Source organism: Brassica napus, chromosome C6 (genome assembly GCF_020379485.1).
Source record: "Brassica napus cultivar Da-Ae chromosome C6, Da-Ae, whole genome shotgun sequence".
In the NCBI taxonomy this organism is placed as follows: Eukaryota; Viridiplantae; Streptophyta; class Magnoliopsida; order Brassicales; family Brassicaceae; genus Brassica; species Brassica napus.
In genome coordinates this window covers 9147862-9167438 of record NC_063449.1, presented here as the reverse complement: position 1 = coordinate 9167438, position 19577 = coordinate 9147862, and positions in this window count along the sequence as shown.

Below are 19577 nucleotides of genomic sequence, written 5' to 3'. Positions count from 1 at the left end.
TTGCTCACCATCTTTATATTATCTGATACTAAAAACAAAATAAAAATTAATGTAATAATTATAAATATACTATGACAACAAATAATACAAAACCATTCATGTTTTGCTAAATTGTTTTTTTTTTTGTCAAGCTATATTTTTTTACTCAAACTAGAATATATGAAAAATTTCAGGTTTAGCCCCAAATAAGCCATAGGAAAATTATTTAAACTCTCACTAACACATCAGTTTTCATTCTTTGGGTCTTTGTTTGTGGGTTGGCTAATTTACTGAGTTCACACACTTAGGTTTGGTATTTGACTGTTTTAGCGAACTTAGTGAAATCATATATAAATCCATTTTGTGCGAGCATTAGTTTTTAAACTCTCTCTCTCTCTCTCTCTCTCTCTCTCTCTCTCTCTCTCTCTCTCTCTCTCTCTCTCTCTCTCTCTCTCTCTCTCTCTCTCTGAGCCGGAGTCGGGTTTAATTGCTTTGAATCATCCCTTTTAAGGTCTTAATCGGTTTAGGTCATCGTCGTTTCTATTCCGTATAGGACTCACCGTTACAGAGCATAAACTCGCCTTCAACATCGCCTACAAGAAGAGAGATTACAAACATCACTACAAGAAAACAGCGGCATACCGAGGGAAAAAATCGTCGGTATGTCGTCGGAATAATGTTATTCCGATGACATACCGACGAAATAAGTCCTCAGAAATAACTCCTCGGAAATTCATTTTTCCTTAGAAATCCTTCAGAAATTTCCGACGGAATTCCGAGGAAATGAATTTCCGAGGAAACTCCGAGGACCACCAGTTCGTCGGAAAGGTCCTCGGAATATACCGAGGGAGAACTTCCTCGGGATATTTCGATGGACTTTCTGATGGTCCAATCCTCGGAAGTCCCAACGAAATGTTCCTCGGAATTTTCATCGGGAATTTCCGAGGAACGGAGCCCTCGGAAAATTCCGAGGAATGAGTCTCTCGGTATATTCCGAGGAAGGAGTCCCTCGGTATATTCCGAGGAAATGTTCGTCGGAAATTTCCGAGGGTTCATTTCCTCGGAATTTCAAAAAAAATTAATTTTTTTTAAAAAAATAAAATTTTTGAAATTTAAATTCGAAAATATAAAATTAAAATTAAAATTGAAAAAAACATATTAGATAATATTCAAATTTGTACAAATAAAAATAAAACATTCCGAGTTTTTGAAAAAAAAAAAACTACGGGTCTTGCACGTTCGGGAACACCTCGTTCGGGTACATCCTCTGCATCATCTCCATCATTTGCTGGTTCAGCCTCTTCTGTGCCTCATAGCCCGCCTGTTGAGTCGCCATCTGGGTCTCCAACAAAGATATGCGATCATCATTGTCCTTCAACTGAGCCGTAAGTACTTCTGGATCAACAAAGGGCGGTGGTGCAGAAGAAGGAGGAACCGACCGGGTGCGACAACTCAAACCGACCAAACGTCTCTTCTTCTTTGGAATCGACTGAAATAGAAAATAGCCAAATTTAAATAATATAAAAAGATGATAAAATAAAAATCAAGAAATAAATGAATTGAACTTTTAAAAAAGAACTTACTGATTCAACGATTTCGTGGATTCGAAACCGGGACAAGTTGGTCGAACCCGTCGAATCGTCATCCTCGGTTTGAAGCTGAGACACATCGTCTTGCACCTGAGTTTGGACCAGGGTGACCACTTCCCTCACAAGACCGTCATCAATCTGGCCGGTCTTCTTGTTGGAGGGCGAGATCATCAACCGGCCCGCCATCATTTTCTTCCGCCTTGAAAAAAACATAAATTAAACAAACATTAGAAATTAGAAGAAATGCACAAAAAATAAAATTTCAAAACTTAAATAATTGAAGAAAAAGAGGCTGAACTTACTATGCGATCCCCCAGAGTGGCAATAGATTGAGCACCCAAGTTATGCTTGAAGACGCCCTTCCCTTTACGGTCGCTCCTGCTGTTGGTGGAGTTGGTGGAAGAAGTTTCTTTCGTCTCTTCCTTATCCCAATGCGCACACAACTCAGTCCAGACCGTGTTGTTCATCGACTTTGGGACCTTTTAATAAAAAAAAAAGAAAATAGTTAATAAATTAAAAAATAGTTTAATAAATTAAAAAATTGTTTAATAAATTAAAAACAACCTTGTTGATTTCCTACTTCTTCTTCCACTCATGGATCTGCTTCCCATAGTTGTCCATAACTTTATGGACGAAGTGGTGATAGATAAAGAGCGTCTCATCGGAATTTCAGTTGAATTTTTGCTGAAAAAAAAACACAATTAGTAGAAAATTTATATTAAAGATTAAAAATATAAGTAAAAAATTAGAATAGTTACCGCAAACTGACGAAACCACAGATGCTGCGTCTCGGTAGAGAAGTCAGTGAAAGTCGGATGTCCCTTGTCGAGGGCCGAGTACATCATACGGTTGATCCATGCGCTGATCCCGTTTCCGGATCGGTTGAACCTAATAAAAAGAACAAATTATTAATAATGAATCAAATTTTAATGAAAAAAAAATACGTTTAATTACCATGTTTGACCCCGTCCATGTGGATACGGAGTGAGATAGGGAAGATGGTCACGACCGGGCTGTCGAACCAACTCCGCAACACTCATCACTCCCGGAGGACCCGGAGGAGCAGGAGCGGGAGCGAGAGGAGCAGAAGCGGGAAATGGAGAGGGAGATGTATGGGAGGAGCTGTGGGGCGAAGCGGAATCCTGAATCTGGCTGGAATCCTGAGACTGGCTCCCCGTACCACCACGACCACGACGCTGTCGAGGTCGGGTCCACGACCACGACGCTGTCGAGGTCGGGTCTGATCATCATTAGACCTGTAAATTAAAAAAAAACATATTTAAAAATTAGTTCTAATAATTTTAATAAATAAAAAAGAAAATATTTAAAAAATAGTTTTTAATCACAAATAAATAAATAGTTTTACAAAAAACAGTTTTAATAAATAAAATATAGTTTATTAATTACAAAAAATAGTTTTAATAAATAAAAAATAGTTTAATAATTACAAAAAATAGTTTTAATAAATAAAAAATAATTTAATAATTACAAAAAATAGTTTTAATAATATTAAAAATGTTTAATAATTACAAAAAATAGTTTTAATAAATAAAAAATAGTTTATTAATTACAAAAAATAGTTTTAATAATATTAAAAATGTTAAATAAATATAGAAATTTATATTATATATATATATTTTTTTTAAAAATCCCAAATAATATTTTTTAATCACCAAAAAAGTTTTATAGATATTAAAAATGTTTAATAAATATATAAATGATTTTATAATGCAAAAAATAGATTTTATATACAAAAAACATTTTCATATTATATATACATAATTATCAATTAGATTTTTATAACCACAAAATTAATAAAAACTAAAAAAAAAATTCCAAATCAAGTGAATACCATAATCAAACTCGATTTTACACAATCCTACCATTCACCCTAACAAAAATCTATAAATATCCTTCCAAAATCATCAAATCTACTTAAAAACCTAACAAATATAACCTAAGAGAGTGGGGTAGGGTTCATACATGATCAGTGACTGAAATGGAGGAGGGTTAGGGCGTTCGGCGTTCGGCGGAGAGAGGAAGAGAGAAATCGCGAGAGAGAGCTTCGGCGTTCGACGGAGAGAGGAAGAGAGAAATGGGGAAGAAGATCTGGTTCGGCCTAATAAAATGAGGCGTCTGATGGAAAATATCCGTCGGAATTTCCTCGGAAATCATTAATTCAATTTTCGCGAAATATTTGGCGGCTTGGTTTACCCGGTGAAAAACCCTAGTTCCTCGGAATTTTCTCGGAATATTCCGAGGGAATTCCAAGGAAATCCTTATCTTCCTCGGAATTCCGTCGGAATATTCCGAGGAAATTCTGAGGAAAAGGGTTTGGGGTTTCAAAACATCGATTTTTTTTGCCGTATTTCATTTCTTATACAATTGTAATGCATACCATTGAGGATTCTTTGTATAGATGATCATAAACCATGAAATAACAAAATTTCAAAAATAATTGTAAGTATTCCTTTTACCGTTTATTAAAGTGTGTAAGTGTTTCTCTTATGTTGTGTGGTTTTCGTTCATGCAATCGTAAAAGTGTTTGTTATTGGGTAAAACACCAAAGTTTGACTTCATAATCTGGTTAAGACACTTAATGAAGGTTATATACATGTTATTCAATCCGCAAAACGTTGTTTTCGGTTAAAAACCCCTAGTTCCTCGGAATTTCCTCGGAATATTCTGAGGGAATTCCGAGGAAACCCTTATCTTCCTCGGAATTTCGTCGGAATATTCCGAGGAAATTTCGAGGAAAAAGACTCTATAATCAAATCCCTAAATCGACAAGGTCTATTCTGAGGAAATTCCGAGGAAAACCTATCTTCCCTCGGAATTTCCTCGGTATTTCTATTAAAAAAAAAGTTGATGCTAGTCTGTTTCCGAGTCATCATCACCAGATGAATCTGAATCTGGATCTTGGTGAAACTCTCCAATCACTGGTTCATCCTCTACGTGAACGACGGCTTCCTCTCCGAAGTCGGTTAAATCGACTACAAGGCCAACTCCAGCTAAATCTTCTGCTGCACTTAAGTTGCCGGATGTGCTTGGTTGTAGTGGGTCTTCCAGCTCAGAACTTCCCTGAACTCGGTCTCTCGGGTTGAGTCTTGTAACAGTAACCCATGGATCATCTCTGTTCCTTACCCGGGGGTACTTGATATAACAAACCTGTAACATTTAAAAAATTATTAGTAAAATTATAAAGTAATACACATGATGATGAATCATTCTGAATAATTAACATTTAATTACCTGATCGGCCTGAGAAGCAAGAATGAAAGGATCATAAAATTGCAGCTTTCGCCTCGACTTTACTGATGTAACACCAAATGCATCTGTTCTCACACCTCGATCTAGAGTGTTGTCGTGCCAATCACAATAGAAAATAGTACAGCGCAATCCAACCATGCCCAAATACTTGATTTCCAAAATCTCATGTATGTGTCCGTAGTATACATCATCTCCTGATGCAGAACAAACACCAGCATCATAAGCCGTACTCGAACGTCCCCTCTTCTGAGTTGTGAATGCATATCCTCGAGTACAAAATCTCGGATATGACTTCACAACAAAGTTTGGTCCAACGACCATCTCGCGTATCCAATCGTCAAATATTTCACATCTGGCCAAACCAGCACACACCTATTAATAGCACATATATATGTTATATCAATAAATGTGAATTAGTATAAAATTGTGATAAATAATATTTTAATTTGTTTAAAGCACTCACATAAGTAAACATCCATCCAGCAAATTCTCTCCGCTTCATTTCTTCTAGTTCGTCCTCTGTGGCGTATCTATATTCGAACCGCTTTTCTGCCATGAAAATCCTGTACATATGATGACAATAATGTAATTAATTAAGATTTAAAGTTCAAATTGTTAAAATAAAAATTTGTAAGCTAATTTATTTACCTCTCATATTGAAGAACATCTTCGCAGTTGGTGAGCAAATATGTTTGCAAATTACTGCGCTCTTACTCAGTAAGTCGACGGTCCTTTGGTTTTCCGCTAAGTCGTCCAACGTCTGTGAAAATGTCTGGAACCGTAACATGATATGTTGCCCGTTCGCCTCTACCATCATGCCGAGCAGGTCTTCTGTTTTTGGTCTGAACTTCTGCTGGAAAGTAGTACTCGGCAAAGTTTGAAGTTTCTTCATTGATCATCTGTGCGACTATAGAACCTTCCACCCTACTTAAATTTTTCACCATCTTCTTCAAATGGAACATATACCGCTCATACAGATACATCCATCTATACTGCACAGGACCACCAAGTTCCAATTCCCTTGCCAGATGAATAACAAGATGCTCCATAACATCAAAAAATGAGGAAGGAAATATCTTCTCAAGGTTGCACTGAATCACGGCTATGTTAGTCTTCAAATTTTCAATACCTTCAAGAGTCACTGATCTCGTGCATAAATCGCGGAAGAAACCACTTATCCCTGCAATTGCTTCATGAACATTTCGTGGTAATAGTTCCTTGAAGGCAAACGGAAGGAGGCGCTGCATCATTACATGGCAATCGTGGCTTTTCAAGCCAGTAAACTTTCATTCATTTCTGTCGATACAGTTACGCAAATTAGATGTGTAACCGTCTGGAAATTCCACATCGTTTGAAATCCAATCAAAGAATGCATCTTTTCCCTCTACATCAAGTCGGTATATGGGAAAAGGAGCCCTACCATTCTCATCAACATGAAGTTCTGAACGAGCACATATATCGACTAAATCCAGTCTTGACTTCAAATTATCCTTTGTTTTACCTTGAACATTAAGGATCATGTTCATAAGATTGTCAAAAAAGTTCTTCTCAATATGCATGACATCTAAATTATGCCTTAGCAGATGATTCTCCCAGTATGGCAGATCCCAGAAAATACTTTTTTTTGTGCCAGTTATGTAGGTCTCCAACAGCATCTACCGGAAAACGCTCATGTCCACCGACGTCTGGCGTCCTTTCTGCACTAAAATCTCTTAGTTGTGTATTCAAATCTTTCCCACAAATTTCCGGAGGTGGACTGTCAAACACCCTCTTGTTCTTCGTAAACAAATTCCTACTCCTACGATATGGATGATCAGGTGGTAGGAATCTCCTGTGACAGTCAAACCAACACGTTTTCCTTCCGTGTTTTAGTTGGAAAGCATCAGTGTTATCTTGACAATATGGACATGATAGCCTTCCATGCGTTGTCCATCCAGATAACATACCATATGCTGGAAAATCACTTATTGTCTACATTAGTACTGCCCGCATTTGAAAGTTTTCTTTACACGAAACATCGTATGTTTCAGCACCTTGAGCCCATAGTTGTTGCAACTCATATATTAGTGGCTGAAGAAATACATCAAGTGATCTCTTAGGATGCTCTGGTCCGGGAACGAGAATCGAGAGAAACAAAAACTCTCGTCGCAAGCACAAGTTTGGGGGTAGGTTGTATGGTGTAAAAATGACTGGCCATAGAGAATACTGTCTTCCACTCTTGCCAAACGGGCTGAAACCATCAGTACATAATCCAAGGTAGACATTTCTTCTCTCATACGCAAAGTCGGGTTACTTTGATTGGAAATGCTTTCACGCTTTTGCATCTGAAGGATGTCTGATCTCACCATCTGTTGAGTGCTCCGCATGCCATCTCATTGGTTGCGCTGTGCGTTCAGACAAATACAACCTCTGCAACCTTTCCGTCAAAGGCAAATACCACATCTTTTTATATGGCACTGGAACTCTTCCACTCGTATCTTTATAACGAGTCTTCTCACAAAATTTGCATGTAACCCGCTGTTCATCCGCCCTCCAATAAATTATACAGTTGTCGCTGCATACATCTATTACCTGATACGATAAACCAAGACCAGCTACGAGTTTCTGAACCTCGTAGTATGAACCAAAAGCTACATTATCCTCGGGTAGAATACCTTTTACAAAATCAGCAATCGCATCCACGTGATGATTTCTTCAAACTAACAAAGAATTGTGATATATGATGTTTATGTGTTTCACTTGGATCCCACCACTTTGAGAGTCTGACAATTGAAGAAACAAAAACCGATTAAAACCTATAAATTATATCAAGATTAACAGTGGTTAACAAACTTAAATCATACGGATGTAATCTTGATGTGAATCTCTGTTAAACCTAAGTTTCTTCACGACAACTGTGAATTTGGGGATACCGGCCAAATAGTTCATGATTCTTATGCAATGATAGGTCAACATAAGAACTCATCTTTAACTAAAATAATATCTCTCAATGGTTCATTATATATTTTCAGTTGCTATTGAGGCCATGGACTTAATATGGATTGCAGATCCAGTCTTTTTATTTGGCAGTGATCTACAGTTATAGCATTTCCATAGCTTTGTAACACACATAGTCACTTCGATTAAATGAACTGGGACAACTTTCCAATAGAGACTACATTTATCTGGTTTGAAATGGTTTCATCATTTAAGAAAAAGAAATATTTGGATTGATAGGTATATATGTTATTTCAGAACCATGTTTCCATGTTAGTTCGTTTAAGTTAATAGTAGACCCTGATCCGCGGATATGAATTTTCAGTTTTTAATTATTTATTTTATTAAATAATGTATTTGTAATATTCGTTCATATTATATTCATTAAGTAAATATTTTTTTTTTGCATCTTAAACTATCTATTTTTTTTTATTAATGTGTGATATCATATAAAAAATATAAAAAATGAGTATATAGTTAATTATATAATTTTAAAAACAGAAATTTTTCTTTCGTGTGCGATATCATATAAATAAAGATCCGCCCAGTTAACAAGAATCATGATTATTTTATGTGTAATTTTTTTTATTTTGACCATTTCCTTAAAACTATATTAAATTTTACATATTTTAATTAGAATATTTTTAATATCTTTACTTTTTTATTTGAAATGGAACTCAATTTTTTCTTAACAATTATAACAAAATATTTAAAAATTATTTTTAGAATTTGTTTGAAAAATATGAAAATTACATTTTAAATTAAAATTATTCTAAAATATGATAAGTTTTGATGTAAACGAAAACTCAAATTATGTCAAAAATAATGATATTCAATGATAATAACAATTTTAATTGATTATTTTTTAAAAAATACATTTACAAAAATATTGTTTGAAAGAAAATTCATTTATCTTTTAAATATAAAATGAAAATATTATAATTAAATAATAAAAAATATAAATAAAAACCATAAATTTAGCAAATGACAACTGAGTTATATTATGCTAAAATTTTCTTTCTAACAATTTATCTAATGACAAATGAGTTATGAACAAATAATACCATATAATTTTTAAAAACATAGCCATTCTTAAATATTTTTTGAATAAATAATTATTTTTAAATTTAATCAACTGAAAATAATATCCGTACAATTGTGTGAGTCAAATTCTAGTTTTATTGATGCATGTTATATATTAGTGCTGCATGTTTTAGGTAGCATTTTAATGATGCACGTTTTTAAAAATCTCTATTATTAAAATTATGCACGTAATGATAACTCATGAGTTTTTTTTGTTGATTAAATGACATTATGTCCAAATTTATTTAAGGATATTTCATTAAGGTAATTGAAAAAGACAAACAATAAAATAGGAAGTTTAAATTCATTTAAGCATATTTTATTAATGTAACTGAAAAGACAAGTAATAAATTATGCAGTTTTATTCGTTTTATGATATTTCGTAAATGCAACTGAAAAAGACAAGCAAAAAAAGGAGTTTAATTAATGAAGTAAGAATATTTTCAAATGGGTACTTCTCTTTTAATAATATAGATACTACAAAATACTAAATTGAAAATGTACGACTAATACTCGCTAGACTTAGACTGGTGTAGAGAAGACCAAGCGATTACAAATAATCCAAATGCAAACCAAACTAACAAACAATTTTTTTTAAATAAAAATGTATATTATAAACAACAACAATACATCACTTCCCGCGCTATTGACCGACCCTAGTATATTATACTAAAAGGTTTGTTTTTCAAAAAAAAAAAGAAGAAAACTATGGAAATATTAAATTCACACTATACAAAAATTAAGTTTGGAACAAAACAACATTTTAAATACAAAAAGAACAAAACAAATAATAATATAAAATTCAACAACGACGCCGCCATGGAATAGATTCAGTGTCTCACATGATTTACCTTGGATCCCCACTAGGGCTGGTTTAGGCTAGGCAATCGGCGTCCCAATCCGGTTTCGGTTCGGTTTTATTTTGGTTCATGAATTTTTAGCTCTATTCGGATATTATAAAATTTTGGATCAGATTTATTTTAGGGTTAATCGGGTTCGGTTAAGGTTTAATTATATGTCCAAGATCCGGTATAGTTTATCGGTTCCAAAAATGTTAATTTTTATTGAACTCTCGCTATTTCCAATTTTTCAATAAATTTGTGTTTTGTGGCTTCATCAAAACCATATTGTTGTCCTTCGAAATAATTTTAGGAGACTCGTCTATCGACCATACGAGACTCATCTTTGAATCATATGTGACAACATTAGACATATCTTGATTCATGACAAATCAAAACATTGTACGAAAAAATTATACCTAATAAAAAAGTAAACAAATTAAAATCAACAATGGGCAACTCTATAAATGTAAGAAACACTGTATTTTTTAAATAATATTTTTTAAAAAATTCAGAAGAAAACTTATTCATAATTAAACTTTAAATGCATTGTCAAAACATAAATATATTAATATAAACCAAATACCAAAAATATATATCAGACTAAATATTTGAGTTAATTATTCATGTAATAGATAATTGTTTTAGTTATTCAACAATATTTTGGTGTATTTAGATACATATAAGGGATATATCGAGATCGAATTTGGTATAAGTTATTTTCTAAAATTTTGAATTTTGGTTTTTATGGATATTCATTTGAGTTTGGGTTCGGTTTGGGCAATACACATAAACCCGAAAGACCACTGAACAAGATCCATTCGATATTTATATCGTGTTCAACTCAGTTCGGATCCATTTTTATTGGATCGGGATTAATTCGGATTTTTGGATTCGGTTTATTTGCCAACCCAATGGCAGGGGATGTGAGTTATCTTCTTAATTTGAGTGCAAGTGTGGCTCTACTTGATTAGGTCTATGCGTATTTATTCATAGGAGTTTTGATAAATGAATCGAGCAAGTTTGAAACTTAAACTTATCGGATCACTCAATACTAAGATTACTCGGGCAGAGTTTGGATTTTCCAAGATTTTTTTCAGTGATCTTAAAAACGAATGCTTTCAGACCTCTCAAGAGTTCTGAGGAGATCTAGTTGTTTTAATTGAGAACTTTTCTCTTTGTCTTTGCTAGAGAGTTTTCATGAATTTACGCCTTATATTTATAAGTAACTTGCAACACTTCTTTGTTCTGCATGTTCTTGAAAATGTACCATTTGTTGTTGTCTCAGGTGATTGTTTCATCTTACGGTGAAATTACTGCCTTGATCCAAGAACTGCACAGGTTGCCATAGTTGATCAAGTTAAACAGGCTCTATTACTGATTGTATTTATGCTTCGTTTCGGCATTTCGTGATCTTTGAATCCAGTTCTAATCTGGCATATCTTTTCTATTACCATATTTGTATAAAAGCAAATTGTTGGATTAAGCTTAACAATAGCTTGAACGACAAGCTATCCTAATCCTACCGAGTTATGGTTATCCTACCGAGTTATGGTTATCTAAAAGGATTACACTACAAGAAAACATCACTTTAACGAGGGCGGTTTTCCTCGTTATTTCGTCGTAAAAGAGGCTTTACGACGAAATAGCGAGGCAGCGCGTTTGCTCGTTACTCGTCCGTCGTAACACATATTTCCTCGCTAATTCGTCGTAACTTAGCGAGGAATATATTTCGTCGTAAAGACGAAGTAGGGCGATTCGTCGTAAAGACCACGTCAATATTCCACGCAAAGACGTCGCTACAATTCCTCGTAAATACCTCGAAATGAGTTCCTCGTAACCTACACGTAAATACCTTGAAAGAGTTTCCTCGCAAAATACACGTAACAACCACGAAACGATTTCCTCGTAAAATACTCGTAAAATTTTCCTCGTTATTTCCTCGCAAATGTTTCCTCGTAAAATAGTCGTTAATTGTTTCTCGTCATTTCCTCGTAAGGTTTCCACGTAAAGAGGTCGTACATTAGCTACGAATTTACTTCGTTTTTATTATTTTTACAGAATTTAAAAATATAATTAAAAAATAATTAAAATTATTTAATTTAATAATAAATTAAAATTTAAAATAAAAATAAATCAAAATGAAAATATTTTATATATAAATAAGTTTTGAATTTATATAATACAACAACCAAAAAAAAAACTAAGGGTCGTTCATCTCCCGGTAGAATTCATCACTCCTCCTCGTAACATCCGCCTCGTTATGTACGTCGGATGACTCGCCTTGAATGAGATGTTGTTGTCGCATGTTCCTCAACATGGACTCCCATTCCGGATTTGTGGCCGCAATAACGTCCAAGAAACCCTCGACTCCACCCATACGAGATTTTGTCGCGGTCAACTCGTTACGCAGCTGAGCGGACTCTCTACGCAGCTCAGTGACTTCATCATCCCGTCGCTGACCATAAGACGATGTCGCTCTCGGAACATCGTTGACGGAACCAATACCCAACGTCCGTCCCTTTTTTTTAGGGACAACCTTAAAAACAAAAAATAAATATTGTAAGTAAAAATTTAAAGTTAAATTAAATGAATAATAAAAAATTAATTTTTTTGAAAATTTACCTCCTCGTAAATCTTATCCACGTCAAGTGTGGATAAGGTGACGGGTAATCCGTCGGTAGACTGCTGGGTCAGCTGAGTCTGGCGGTCTTCAACCCGAGCAACTACGTCGTTGTAGATTTTCTCGGACTTGCCATCTACAAATACGCCCGCCTTGTTCTTGTGGGTCCTCTCGTAAAGTTCCATAAGAGAAGGGAGATGTCCCGTCTCTTTGGCCTAAAAAACAGTTAAGAAAGTTAGAATAAATTAATATATATATTAAAAAAATTATTTAATAAAATATTTAATTACCATTTCCAAACGGACACCGGCGTGGGGTTTTTGGCCCGTAGTGTGAAGCATCGGCCCGTTCCCGTGCTCATCGACCGTGTTACGGGAGTTAGAGCAAGCCTGGGCGATTCTAATGGAATCAGGAAGGCGCCAATAACGGATGAGGCCATCCCACACATCCGTGGTGAGCTCAGCGGGTTTGCCACGCTCATACCCCTTCACGATCCAGTCACCCTTCCAGTTGGAGACCGTGTCCAACAAGCGAACTTTCGCCTTCGCGTTAAACTTCTTCCTCACCCTCTCAGTGATCCCCAAGGCCCAAATATATTTTTGCTGTTGGAAAAATAAATTAACAATTAGTTTTTTAGAAAGTATATATATAAATCATGAAAAAATTAAAGTATATATAATTAATTAATAGAAACTTACAGCGTAAATTTTGAACCACGTCTTTCTGACGTAGTGAGGCGTCTTACTCCAGTTTGGATGTGGCATGGAGAAGTAACCCTTGATCGTGTCGGTTACGTCCGATGCAAGACATCCGTCAACCCCCCACCTGGAAAATACAAATTTAAAATATAAATTATTTTTTAATGTTATAAAAGAAATTTAAACGAATAAAAAAAAATTAATGCAACATACCACAAAGTTCCGTCCGGTCGGTCTGGGTCGATGACTGGTAAACCTTCTCTGCCTGGCAGACTGAGAATGTCCTCTACAGTGTACTGCGAGTAAGGAGCACTCGGAGGCACCATCAAATCAGGATGAATATCGGCGGCCATCGGAGGTGCCATCGGAGGAGGCACAGGAGGAGGCATCGGAGGAGGCACATGAGGAGCCGATGGTGCAGTAGAAGAAGTAGACCCAGAGACTCTCTGAGTGTACTGAGTCTCGGGGACAGTCTCCTGGCCCGAAGAACTGGGAGCGGAAGAAGAGGCCGGGTCTAAACGACTACCCGGCTCACCGAAGATCTCTCTGTAATGGGCAGTAAGTCTTCCTTTTCGAACCTGGAAAAAAAATGAAAATTTTAAAATTAACATCAACAATATATTTCCCAACATTATCCACATAATCAACACTAAACAACATAAAATCCGCAAACCTATCTAAATTCCCTATACTAACCACCTAATCTATCATAAACTAACCAAATTAGAGAGGAATCAGAGAGGCTAACCATTGCTACGAAATGGAGAGGAAGTAGAGAGGAAGTAGAGAGGAAAGAAAGAGTGAGCGCTCGGGTGTATATATAAGATTACATATCGTCGCAAATTCCTCGTAAGTTTACGACGAAATAGCGAGCAGTTACAAAGGCCCGTCTTTTTTTTTACGAGGAAATTGCGAGGAATCACAAAGGCCCGTGTTTTTTTATACGAGGTATTAACGACGATTTACCTTACGAGGAATTAACGAGGCTTGCTTTCCTATAAATATACCCACAACTCTCACTCTCAAACCACACACAAACTCCCAAATCACACCTTATCTCAAATCACAATCCTCAAAAAAATCCTATTCAAATTATAAATATTTGAAAAAAATAGGAAAAGGAGAAGATATTAGAATTCATGTGGGCGAGACTTACGTATTATAATTGCTGGAAGTCTTGCCACATGTTAATCTGGTATTTCTCTCCTTTTCCTTTTTTTTTCAAGTTTGTACACTACGAGATATTTACGACGATTTGTACTTACGTGGAATTAACGGGTTTATGTATAAATCCGTTTACGTGGTCTTTACGACGATTTCTGCTTACGTGGAATTAACGAGTGTTTTGTTTAAATCATTTTACGTGGTAGTTACGACGATTTCATCCTACGAGGACTTTACGACGATTTGTGCTTACGTGGAATTAACGAGTGTTATGTTTAAATCCCTAGAATCCGAAACCCGAAACCCGAAACCCGAAACCCAAACCCGAAACCCGAAACCCCATACCCGAAACCCCAAACCCCAACCCCCAAACCCGAAACCAGAAACCCAAACCCCATCTTTAATTTTCTACTTCATATATTCCAAACCCCATATTTAATTTTAAGTTTCGTCGTTATTTTTAACGAGTGTTATGGTTAAATCCCTAGAACCCGAAACCCGAAACCCGAAACCCGAAACCCGAAACCCGAAACCCGAAATCCAAAACCCGAAACCCCAAACCCCGAACACCTAAACCCGAAACCCCAAACCCGAAACCAAAAACCCGAAACCCGAAACCCGAAATCCAAAACCCGGAACCCCAAAACCCGAAACCCCAAACCCCAAACCCGAAACCCGAAACCCGAAACCCCAAACCCCAAACCCCATATTCCTTATTTTCTACTTCATATATTTCAAACCCCATATTTATTTTTACGTTTCGTCGTTATTTCCTCGTTGTATTACGTTATATTTACGACGATTTCATCCTACGTGGTTTTTACGACGAATTCATCCTACGTGGTATTTACGACGATTTAGTCCTACGTGGAATTAACGAGTCCTTCGTCGTTATTTACTCGTTGGAATACGAGGACTTTAGGACGATTTAAGCTTACGTGGAATTAACGAGTGTTATGTTTAAATCCCTAGAATCCAAAACCCGAAACCCGAAACCCCAAACCCCATATTCCTTATTTTCTACTTCATATATTTCAAACCCCATCTTTATTTCCATTCCAAACCACAATTCCCACATTTGCTTATTCATAAAACAAACTCCCACATTACCTTATTCATAAAACAAACCCCACATTATCTTATTCATAAAACAAACTCCCTCATCTTATTCATAAAACAAATACATCAATCGGATACATCGACATTCTCGTCATCACTAGAAACATCATCATTTTCATTAAACTCGTCTTCAACAGCTTCGTCTGTGGCATCATCGGTAAGATCTTCGTACTCGTGATTATGCGGATCAATGAGAAGGATATCATCAATTTCTTGTTCAGGTTCCTCAACTTCATTTATCTGTTCTTCTTGCAATGGTGGTTCTTCTCCACTGATGATTCGTCCTCGAGGTGTAACTTTGATTACTGCTAACCAATTTATACCTGAATCTCTCATCCGAGGGTATGGAAGGAAGCTAACTTGGTCTGCTTGTGAAGCTAAGATGAAAGGCTCGAATTTGTTGTACCTTCGTCCACCGTTGACATCAACTACACCGAATTTGTTAGACCGAACACCTCTGTTGACGACGGGGTCGAACCATTCACATTTGAAGAGGACGCATTTCAGCTTCAGTATCCCTGGAAATTCGACTTCAATAATCTCCGTCAAGATCCCGTAGAAATCTGTTTCCCCTTTCACACATATTCCATAGTTACTGGTCGCCCGTTGTCTACCATAGTCATATGTATGAAAAGTATAGCCTCGTGTGAAATACATCTGTGATGTGGTGACCTTTACAAGTGGAGATTGAATTACTTCGTGTAACCACTTAGGATAATCTGCATCGTCGTCGTCATAATCAACCTGCAAAAATAAAGAGAATGTTAATGAAATACAGATAATGTATGAAATTTTTTTAGTTAATACCTGATTCCGCAACCACTTAATGAAGTGTTGATCTTTCCTTTTGTCTACGTCACTTGTGGATATACCAGGAAATGTTTCTTCGACTTGAGAAACAAATAGGCTGTAAAATCACATTTTATAGGAATGAATCTCTCGCAATTATACAATTAATTATACTTATATGTGTTTCGAAGTGTCAATATATGTTACCTTTCAAAATAACGAATCAATGGATCTTCGCAATTGAGTAGAATATAGGTGTGTGCACTATGAGCGTCTTGTTCACTCGACCACCAAACCTCTTTAGACTTCCCACCGAGTCGCCCAATCTGGCTAAAGATGTCTGGAACACCAGCAACTGCATATGTTGGCGCAACACCACCATCATCATATCTTCTTGGAGCTCTTCTCCGTGTACGTACTTTTGACGCAAAGTAGTACGATGTGAAGTGAGAAACTTCTTCCGTCAAACTTCCAGCAATTATAGAACCTTCAACTTTGGCGAGGTTCTTTGCTTTTCCCTTCAAATATTTCATGGCTCGCTCATACTGATACATCCATCCGTAATGTACAGGTCCACGAAGCAATGCCTCATATGGGAGGTGGACAGCTAGATGCTCCATGACGTCAAAAAATCCGGGAGGAAATATCTTCTCCAAGTTGCACAATAAGATGGGAATGTTCTCCTGAAGCTGTTCCACAACTTCTTCTTTAAGAGTGCGTGTGCTCAGATCCCTGAAAAATGCTCCAATGCCTTTTATATTCAAAAAAAATTAAACACATTGTTAGTCATATATTATTTTGTAAATTATTGTGATATAATACACTACGTACCTGCAAGTGCTTCATGTACGTTTGTTGGAAGTAGCTCCGCAAATGCAAAGGGCAGTAGTCGTTGCATAAATACATGACAATCATGACTCTTCATCCCGGAGAACTTTTGACCCTTTTCAACACATCTAGAGAGATTCGAAACATACCCATCGGGGAACTTCACTTCTGATGCCACCCAGTTGAACAACACCGACTTTTTTTCTGAAGATAATCTGAATATCGGAACGGGAACTTGTCCATTGCTTTTAATATGTAACTCGCTTCTTGAGCAAATATCCGGCAAGTCCAACCTCGATTTTATGTTGTCTTTTGTCTTCCCTGGGACATTCAATATTGTATTCATGATGTTCTCAAAGAAATTCTTCTCTATATGCATCACATCGAGGTTGTGGCGCAGAAGAAGATCCTTCCAATATGGCAACTCCCAAAATATACTCTTCTTGTGCCAGTTGTGATGAACACCGTAAGAATCTGGCATATTACGAGGGACATGCCAATTACCACCCCAACGAACTGTTTCGTTAGCTCCGTAGTAGTCGATTTGCGCTTCAATTTGTTCTCCAGTTAGATATGGAGGAGGAGTGTCTCTCACAACCCTTTTGTGCCTAAACAAATTCTTGTTTCTTCGGTAAGGATGGCCAATGGGAAGAAATCGACGGTGACAATCAAACCAACTTGTCTTCCTACCATTCTTCAGTTGAAACGCATCTGTCGTTCCATTACAATATGGACAAGCTAATCTCCCATGTGTAGTCCATCCAGACAACATCCCATAGGCAGGAAAATCACTTATGGTCCACAAAAGCATCGCTCGCATCGTAAAATTCGTCTTCGTTGAACAGTCATACGTCCTCACCCCTGTTGACCACAAATCCTTCAACTCTTTTATCAGTGGTTGTAGGAAAACATCCAGGGACCTTTTTGGATGGTTCGGACCAGGTATTAATATGGTCAAGAATAGTAACTCCCGTTGCATGCACATCTCCGGTGGCAGGTTGTATGGAGTAAGAAAGACTGGCCACAATGAATATTGTCTCCCTGACATTCCGAACGGACTAAATCCATCTGTGCATAATCCGAGATACACATTCCGGATATTGCTAGCGAAATCTGGATGTACTTTGTTGAAATGTTTCCAGGCTCTTGCATCTGATGGATGAGTCATCTCACCATCCGTCTGAGTATGCTCGGCATGCCATCTCATCTTTCCAGCAGTCTGCTCTGATTGATACAATCTTTTCAATCTATCTGTAATTGGTAGGTACCACATCCTTTGGTACGGTACCCTATTACGTCCCCGTCCTTGCGGCTTGAATCGTGGCTTCTTGCAGAATCGACATTCTTCTAGCTTCTCATCATCTCCCCAATAGATCATGCAGTTGTCGATGCAAACATCTATCATCTCCGAAGGCAACCCAAGACTATAAACCAGTTTCTGAATCTCATAATAAGAATCAGCAGACACATTGTCTTCCGGCAAGTACTCTTTAAACAAGTCCGCCCATTCGTTCATGCAACTTTCAGGTAGATTGTGATCAGTTTTAATATTCATCATTCTAGCAGCTAACGACAATTTAGAGAGACCTTCTCTACAACCACTGTAAAGTGGTTGATTCGCCGCGTTTAACATTTCGTAAAACTTTTTTGCATCTATATTAGGTTCTTCATCTTCATCATGAGCTACGAATGCATCAGCTACCATATCATGAACCCTATCATAATCTACCATCTCCTCCTGATGGTAACTATGTTCATTATGCAAATGATGATCAACCGGTTCTTTTTCCTGAAAATTGCTATTACTACTACTGCTTCATTCTGATCATAATTAAAACCTTCTCCATGTTGAAACCAGATATAGTAATTTGCCGTGAAACCTCTATTTATTAAATGCTTCCAAACATTTTCACGATTTGCCAGTTTCGAATTGTTGCATTTCCGACAAGGACAGAACATCTTACCACTTTCTTGGGCGAGCGGTGTTGAATCTGCTTGATGCATAAATGTCTCCAGACCCGCAAGGTATTCTTTCGTCACTCTCCCGTTAGCATCTCTATGCATATACATCCACTTCCGCAACTCGTAAATAGTCCCGGAGCCAGCCATTTTTTTTCTTTCACGTTTTTTGTTGTTGGTGTGTTTAAAATGATGTTCAAACATCCATATTTATAGAAAAATTCGAATCTGGTAGTTGTAATTTTGCTATGAATTTACGACGAAAATTAATTAGGTGGGCAAAAAAACGTGTAACACCTATAAAGTTGGTGGATTCAAAAATTTCCTCGCTAAATACACGTAAACTATTACCTCGTAAATACCACGCAAAGTTTACGTCGTATTTACGAGGAAATAGTTTTTCCTCGTAAAATACTCGTAAAATTACATCCACTTTACGACGAAACAGTTTTGTCGTTACGTTACGAGGAAATAACGATGACTTTAGTTTTTCACGTAAATTCGTCGTAAACTCGACGCAAATTTACGAGGATTGTTTTTCCTCGTTAATTTTCGTAGTTAAGCATGTGTTTTCTTGTAGTGTTAGGAAATATTAAAAGTGATATTGCTAATAGGATTAGGAGTTATCTAGTCTTATATTTATTGGTGCATATGTTGTTGA